General features: G+C 58.3%; 2 non-coding genes and 1 pseudogene across 2 annotated transcripts; all 3 read right to left on the bottom strand.

Annotated features, from left to right (window-relative positions):
• LOC124569939 overlaps positions 1 to 5,225 on the bottom strand; it is a 7,372-nt pseudogene extending 2,147 nt beyond the window's left edge.
• Positions 5,226 to 5,413: 188 nt separating this feature from the next.
• LOC124569934 lies at positions 5,414 to 5,568 on the bottom strand. Its single transcript, XR_006971362.1, has one exon. It is a non-coding gene; the product is annotated as a 5.8S ribosomal RNA (ribosomal RNA).
• Positions 5,569 to 5,919: 351 nt separating this feature from the next.
• LOC124569937 lies at positions 5,920 to 7,829 on the bottom strand. The gene has a single exon (XR_006971365.1). It is a non-coding gene; the product is annotated as a small subunit ribosomal RNA (ribosomal RNA).
• Between the last annotated feature and the right edge of the window lie 432 nt (positions 7,830 to 8,261).

Genomic DNA, 8,261 nt, shown 5'->3' with positions numbered 1-8,261 from the left:
GGCCGGTTACGAACTGCCGCGTATTGGAGACCCAGCAGTGCTGCCCTGGTGTTCGGGCAGACTCATGTAGCGCAGCGCCGTCGACCGACGAGTGCAGGCGGTCGGCCCAACACCGGCCCAACTGGTAACTGGACTTTATAACTTCCCCCTGCCATTGCAGGGCGTGGTCCAGTTGGTGAATTTCTCGCTGGATTAAGTCCTGGGAAGAATCGTCCGCTGCCGCACCCAGTCCCTGCATCTTCGCCAATCTTCTCCTACGAAGAAGAGGGCCCAGCCAGCGGGCTGCAGGCACCCCCAAGCCCCCATGAGAGATGGGGGCGTGGAAGTAACCGACCGGCGTATCTGCTGGCAGGTGCAGCCAAGATCGAACAGCTGCACGAACACAGACGTCAAGGGAAGAGAGGGCCCCAAGACGAGACCTCCCCAGGGCGAGGCCATGGAAAATACCCGGGAGGATAACAGAGCGAAGGGCAAAAAGCCGCTGCTGAGGTTTGAGTGGTGCACGCTTGATGATGTCCATCTGCTTCTCGACCTCCCGCCGGGGATGGAAAAGACTGCGTCCGCACGTGGAAAATTGCAGGCCTAGATACTTGAAAGTATCTCCCATCGCCAGTGCTGGGATGTTGTTCCCCCCAGCACGAAAGATGACAGTCTCGTCGACCTTGGTTTTCTTCTCCCGGCCTGATGAGACAAGGGCGAGAGAAAAACACTTCCGTGGGTTGACCTCGAGCCCGAGATCCCCCAGGGCCGACGTGGCGATGGTGAGAAGTTCCTGCAATCCATCACGAGTCTCGGCGAACAGCAGGAGGTCATCGGCGAATGCAGCCGCATTTACCCGCCGTCCAAGAATGCGTGCACCAATATGAGCAGGCAGACGAGACAAGAGAATGTCAGTGGACATGTTGAAGAGGATAGGAGACAGCGGGTCACCCTGCCGAACACCCCTCGAAGGCCGCACTAGACCTGACGACTTCCCATCCGCGCAGATAACCGTCGATCCCGCCTCATAGCATCCCTGGATGTAGTCAACGAACTCGACCGGCAAACCATGGGCCCTTAGCACCGGGCCAAGGGCAGCATGGGCAAGCGAGTCGAAGGCCTTTGATACATCCAGAGATGCCAAGTACAGCGAGCCGGAAGCTCGGCACGCCTGAGTCATCGCCAGATCCAGAAGAAAGGTGTTGTGAAGCATCCCATCCTGAGGGATGAAAGCCCGCTGGCGATCGTCCAACACACAGTAGCGCATCAGGCGGCCAACCAGGACCTTGTGAAAGGCTCTGGTCAGCACCGAGCACACTGTGATCGGACGAAAGTCAGCAGGGGATGCTGCGGCGGTCTTCTTGGGCAGCAGGGTTGTTCTGGCCTGAAGGAGTCGGGAAGGAAGGGAACGGGAAAGGAGGAGGAAATTAAGGATCTTGAGGAGAACCTCCCGGGGAAGGCGACGCAGTTGTGTCGGCGTGAGGCCGTCAGGACCTGCAGCAGAATTGCGAGGTGGGAGAGCAGCGGTGGCTTCTTCTGCAGAAATGGGAGCCCAGAGGTCACTGAAGGGCACCCTCTTCGAGAATGGCAGCAGCTCATCGGACAGACCCTCCCCACGCGGAGGTCGAGACCTGACACGTGGTGGAGAGAAGAGGTCTGTCCAAAACTCAATCAGCCCTGGGATGGATGGTGGCTGATGCAAGAGTGTGCCATCGAGAAGTCCGTTGATACAGCGTGCTCCGTTCTTCTTGAAAGCACGCTGGACCACCGCATACTCCCATCTCCTGCGTGCACGCTTCCGCTCTGGGGGCTGTTGGGTCCGCACACTCGCAGCTTGGTGGACGGCTGGCTCCCTGCTGCCTACTTCATCAAGAACAGACAGCAACATAGCCTGGATTGTTTCACGGCTAGTGGTGGGACCCAGAGCCACGAGATCATCAAGCGAGCGGAATCGGCGGTCTGATTGGGGGAGTTCTACTAGAAATGACCAGATGGCTAGGTCAACATCTTCCCCTCGAGGTGGAGACTGTGGCAAAGAATGACTGACTGCAGGCTCGCTAGGAGGAGGACCCTGAAGGCCGCGATCCATGCCAGCGAGCTCGGTGACAAACTTCGCCACCATGTCTCTGTAGGGCTGCGCTCTACGCTGACATTTAATTGATTCCAGCGTACGCTCGGGGAAGGCCTTTGCAAGTTCCTGGTTTAAAAATCTGCAACCCTGGGTGGCAAGAGTCGCTTCTGCATGGGCCAAACGCAGGAGCTCTTCTTGGGACCACCTGGCCTTCTTCCTCTCGGTCTTGATCTCAGCATTAACAGCAGTCGGATGGGCGCGACGCCGATGGACACCAAGTCCGGTCTTGGTGGAGAAGGAGTCATAGTTACTCCCGCCGTTTACCCGCGCTTGCATGAATTTCTTCACGTTGACATTCAGAGCACTGGGCAGAAATCACATTGCGTCAACACCCGCTAGGGCCATCGCAATGCTTTGTTTTAATTAGACAGTCGGATTCCCCCAGTCCGTGCCAGTTCTGAGTTGATCGTTGAATGGCGGCCGAAGAGAATCCGCGCACCCGCGCGCCCCCGGAGGAGCACGCTAAGGCGGACGCGGCCTCGCAGCAAGGAAGATCCGTGGGAGGCCAAGGCACGGGACCGAGCTCGGATCCTGCACGCAGGTTGAAGCACCGGGGCGCGAACGCCGCGCAGGCGCGCGCATCCTGCACCGCCGGCCAGCACGAGGCCAACCAACGGCGAGAGCAGACCACGCCCGCGCTAAACGCCCGCACTTACCGGCACCCCTACGGCACTCACCTCGCCCAGGCCCGGCACGTTAGCGCTGACCCACTTCCCGACCAAGCCCGACACGCCCCGATCCTCAGAGCCAATCCTTATCCCGAAGTTACGGATCCAATTTGCCGACTTCCCTTACCTACATTATTCTATCGACTAGAGGCTCTTCACCTTGGAGACCTGCTGCGGATATGGGTACGAACCGGCGCGACACCTCCACGTGGCCCTCTCCCGGATTTTCAAGGTCCGAGGGGAAGATCGGGACACCGCCGCAACTGCGGTGCTCTTCGCGTTCCAAACCCTATCTCCCTGCTAGAGGATTCCAGGGAACTCGAACGCTCATGCAGAAAAGAAAACTCTTCCCCGATCTCCCGACGGCGTCTCCGGGTCCTTTTGGGTTACCCCGACGAGCATCTCTAAAAGAGGGGCCCGACTTGTATCGGTTCCGCTGCCGGGTTCCGGAATAGGAACCGGATTCCCTTTCGCCCAACGGGGGCCAGCACAAAGTGCATCATGCTATGACGGCCCCCATCAACATCGGATTTCTCCTAGGGCTTAGGATCGACTGACTCGTGTGCAACGGCTGTTCACACGAAACCCTTCTCCGCGTCAGCCCTCCAGGGCCTCGCTGGAGTATTTGCTACTACCACCAAGATCTGCACCGACGGCGGCTCCAGGCAGGCTCACGCCCAGACCCTTCTGCGCCCACCGCCGCGACCCTCCTACTCGTCAGGGCTTCGCGGCCGGCCGCAAGGACCGGCCATGACTGCCAGACTGACGGCCGAGTATAGGCACGACGCTTCAGCGCCATCCATTTTCAGGGCTAGTTGCTTCGGCAGGTGAGTTGTTACACACTCCTTAGCGGATTCCGACTTCCATGGCCACCGTCCTGCTGTCTTAAGCAACCAACGCCTTTCATGGTTTCCCATGAGCGTCGATTCGGGCGCCTTAACTCGGCGTTTGGTTCATCCCACAGCGCCAGTTCTGCTTACCAAAAGTGGCCCACTTGGCACTCCGATCCGAGTCGTTTGCTCGCGGCTTCAGCATATCAAGCAAGCCGGAGATCTCACCCATTTAAAGTTTGAGAATAGGTTGAGGTCGTTTCGGCCCCAAGGCCTCTAATCATTCGCTTTACCGGATGAGACTCGTACGAGCACCAGCTATCCTGAGGGAAACTTCGGAGGGAACCAGCTACTAGATGGTTCGATTAGTCTTTCGCCCCTATACCCAGCTCCGACGATCGATTTGCACGTCAGAATCGCTACGGACCTCCATCAGGGTTTCCCCTGACTTCGTCCTGGCCAGGCATAGTTCACCATCTTTCGGGTCCCAACGTGTACGCTCTAGGTGCGCCTCACCTCGCAATGAGGACGAGACGCCCCGGGAGTGCGGAGGCCGCCGCCCCGTGAAGGGCGGGGAAGCCCCATCCTCCCTCGGCCCGCGCAAGGCGAGACCTTCACTTTCATTACGCCTTTAGGTTTCGTACAGCCCAATGACTCGCGCACATGTTAGACTCCTTGGTCCGTGTTTCAAGACGGGTCGTGAAATTGTCCAAAGCTGAAGCGCCGCTGACGGGAGCGATTATTCCGCCCGAGAGCATCCCGAGCCAACAGCGGCGCGGGTCCGGGGCCGGGCCAGGTAGGTCCGTCATCCGGGAAGAACCGCGCGCGCTTGCCGGGAGCCCGAGCGCCCAAAGGGGCGAATCGACTCCTCCAGATATACCGCCGGGCAGCCAGCCAGGACACCGGGGCTCTGCCCAACAGACGCGAACCGAGGCCCGCGGAAGGACAGGCTGCGCACCCGGGCCGTAGGCCGGCACCCAGCGGGTCGCGACGTCCTACTAGGGGAGAAGTGCGGCCCACCGCACACCGGAACGGCCCCACCCCGCGGCGAGTGGAAAGGCAACCGGACACGACCCCGCCGCGGATTGCTCCGCGCGGGCGGCCGGCCCCATCTGCCGAGGGCGGAGGCCAGTGGCCGGATGGGCGTGAATCTCACCCGTTCGACCTTTCGGACTTCTCACGTTTACCCCAGAACGGTTTCACGTACTTTTGAACTCTCTCTTCAAAGTTCTTTTCAACTTTCCCTCACGGTACTTGTTCGCTATCGGTCTCGTGGTCATATTTAGTCTCAGATGGAGTTTACCACCCACTTGGAGCTGCACTCTCAAGCAACCCGACTCGAAGGAGAGGTCCCGCCGACGCTCGCACCGGCCGCTACGGGCCTGGCACCCTCTACGGGCCGTGGCCTCATTCAAGTTGGACTTGGGCTCGGCGCGAGGCGTCGGGGTAGTGGACCCTCCCAAACACCACATGCCACGACAGGCGGCAGCCTGCGGGGTTCGGTGCTGGACTCTTCCCTGTTCGCTCGCCGCTACTGGGGGAATCCTTGTTAGTTTCTTTTCCTCCGCTTAGTAATATGCTTAAATTCAGCGGGTAGTCTCGCCTGCTCTGAGGTCGTTGTACGAGGTGTCGCACGCCACACCGCCAGCCGGCTGTGCACGCTACCGAGTAAGTACCGGTATGCGAACCGCCAGGCGACGGGCGCGCATCGCACGTTTAAGGAGGCGCGGCCGGCCCCACAGGCGGCCGCGACGCTCCCAGGTCTGCGAAGCGGGGCAAACGCCGCGCGCTTCAGTATACGTAGCCGACCCTCAGCCAGACGTGGCCCGGGAACGGAATCCATGGACCGCAATGTGCGTTCGAAACGTCGATGTTCATGTGTCCTGCAGTTCACATGTCGACGCGCAATTTGCTGCGTTCTTCATCGACCCACGAGCCGAGTGATCCACCGTCCTGGGTGATCTTTTCTTAGTTTACACTGTCTCTTTCAAGACAGTTGCATAGGCGGGACGTAGGCGTGTGGCGGCCCCTGTTCAAGCGTTCTGTGTCCAACGGCCTCACGGCCGATGGGCGTCGTACGGCTCCACACCGGAGCGGACAGGCAGTCGGGCGAAAGTCATTCAAAACCGGCGCCAGGCGCCAGGTGCCGCAGGCCAGCCGCTCCAGCGCTTCAGCGCTCGTACCACACAACATTGGCGTTAGTTTTGAGAAGCACGCGTGGTTCCGCACGCGGCGCACGGCTACTGCGAGCCGTACAGGTAGCGTGTTGCGCGACACGACACGCACATCGAAAGACATGCAGTCTAGTCGGTAATGATCCTTCCGCAGGTTCACCTACGGAAACCTTGTTACGACTTTTACTTCCTCTAAATGATCAAGTTTGGTCATCTTTCCGGTAGCATCGGCAACGACAGAGTCAATGCCGCGTACCAGTCCGAAGACCTCACTAAATCATTCAATCGGTAGTAGCGACGGGCGGTGTGTACAAAGGGCAGGGACGTAATCAACGCGAGCTTATGACTCGCGCTTACTGGGAATTCCTCGTTCATGGGGAACAATTGCAAGCCCCAATCCCTAGCACGAAGGAGGTTCAGCGGGTTACCCCGACCTTTCGGCCTAGGAAGACACGCTGATTCCTTCAGTGTAGCGCGCGTGCGGCCCAGAACATCTAAGGGCATCACAGACCTGTTATTGCTCAATCTCGTGCGGCTAGAAGCCGCCTGTCCCTCTAAGAAGAAAAGTAATCGCTGACAGCACGAAGGATGTCACGCGACTAGTTAGCAGGCTAGAGTCTCGTTCGTTATCGGAATTAACCAGACAAATCGCTCCACCAACTAAGAACGGCCATGCACCACCACCCACCGAATCAAGAAAGAGCTATCAATCTGTCAATCCTTCCGGTGTCCGGGCCTGGTGAGGTTTCCCGTGTTGAGTCAAATTAAGCCGCAGGCTCCACTCCTGGTGGTGCCCTTCCGTCAATTTCTTTAAGTTTCAGCTTTGCAACCATACTTCCCCCGGAACCCAAAAGCTTTGGTTTCCCGGAGGCTGCCCGCCGAGTCATCGGAGGAACTGCGGCGGATCGCTGGCTGGCATCGTTTATGGTTAGAACTAGGGCGGTATCTGATCGCCTTCGAACCTCTAACTTTCGTTCTTGATTAATGAAAACATACTTGGCAAATGCTTTCGCTTCTGTTCGTCTTGCGACGATCCAAGAATTTCACCTCTAACGTCGCAATACGAATGCCCCCGCCTGTCCCTATTAATCATTACCTCGGGTTCCGAAAACCAACAAAATAGAACCGAGGTCCTATTCCATTATTCCATGCACACAGTATTCAGGCGGGCTTGCCTGCTTTAAGCACTCTAATTTGTTCAAAGTAAACGTGCCGGCCCACCGAGACACTCACTCAAGAGCACCCTGGTAGGATTGCAACGGGGTCCGCCTCGGGACGCACGAGCACGCACGAGGCGCGTCGCACGCCTTCAGCTCGCCCCACCGGCAGGACGTCCCACGATACATGCCAGTTAAACACCGACGGGCGGTGAACCAACAGCGTGGGACACAAATCCAACTACGAGCTTTTTAACCGCAACAACTTTAATATACGCTATTGGAGCTGGAATTACCGCGGCTGCTGGCACCAGACTTGCCCTCCAATAGATACTCGTTAAAGGATTTAAAGTGTACTCATTCCGATTACGGGGCCTCGGATGAGTCCCGTATCGTTATTTTTCGTCACTACCTCCCCGTGCCGGGAGTGGGTAATTTGCGCGCCTGCTGCCTTCCTTGGATGTGGTAGCCGTTTCTCAGGCTCCCTCTCCGGAATCGAACCCTGATTCCCCGTTACCCGTTACAACCATGGTAGGCGCAGAACCTACCATCGACAGTTGATAAGGCAGACATTTGAAAGATGCGTCGCCGGTACGAGGACCGTGCGATCAGCCCAAAGTTATTCAGAGTCACCAAGGCAAACGGACCGGACGAGCCGACCGATTGGTTTTGATCTAATAAAAGCGTCCCTTCCATCTCTGGTCGGGACTCTGTTTGCATGTATTAGCTCTAGAATTACCACAGTTATCCAAGTAACGTGGGTACGATCTAAGGAACCATAACTGATTTAATGAGCCATTCGCGGTTTCACCTTAATGCGGCTTGTACTGAGACATGCATGGCTTAATCTTTGAGACAAGCATATGACTACTGGCAGGATCAACCAGGGAGCTGCGTCAACTAGAGCTGAGCAGCCGGCCGCCCGGGAGTGTGTCCCGGGGGCCCGCGCGAACACGCAAGCGTCCGCTCAATTATTCTGCAAACAGGAGGAGGCTGAGCTCCCCTGCACAATACACCTCGAAACCCTCTCAGGTCCCGGCGGCGCGCAGCGCCGTCCTAAGTACTTGGTCGGGTTCGAGAGAGGCGCAATCGCCCGGAGTTTGGCGAGTAGACGCTTTAGGTGCGACCACCCGTGCTCCCAACTGAGCTTGCCGCTGCCGACAGAGGCCCGGGAGCGTGCTGTCGTGGCATTGCCGGCGGGAGACAACACGCGCCACCTACGGTGGCCGGCAGCTCCAACGCCAGCGCCACAGAAGGACAAAAGCCCCACTTGGGTGCCGAAGCGAACTCTCCCAGCACAGCGCACGCGCCAACACGTCCGC

Source organism: Schistocerca americana, unplaced genomic scaffold (assembly GCF_021461395.2).
Source record: "Schistocerca americana isolate TAMUIC-IGC-003095 unplaced genomic scaffold, iqSchAmer2.1 HiC_scaffold_1563, whole genome shotgun sequence".
NCBI lineage: Eukaryota > Metazoa > Arthropoda > Insecta > Orthoptera > Acrididae > Schistocerca > Schistocerca americana.
Note: the sequence above shows the minus strand (reverse complement) of the source record. Positions and strands in the feature narration are given on the sequence as shown.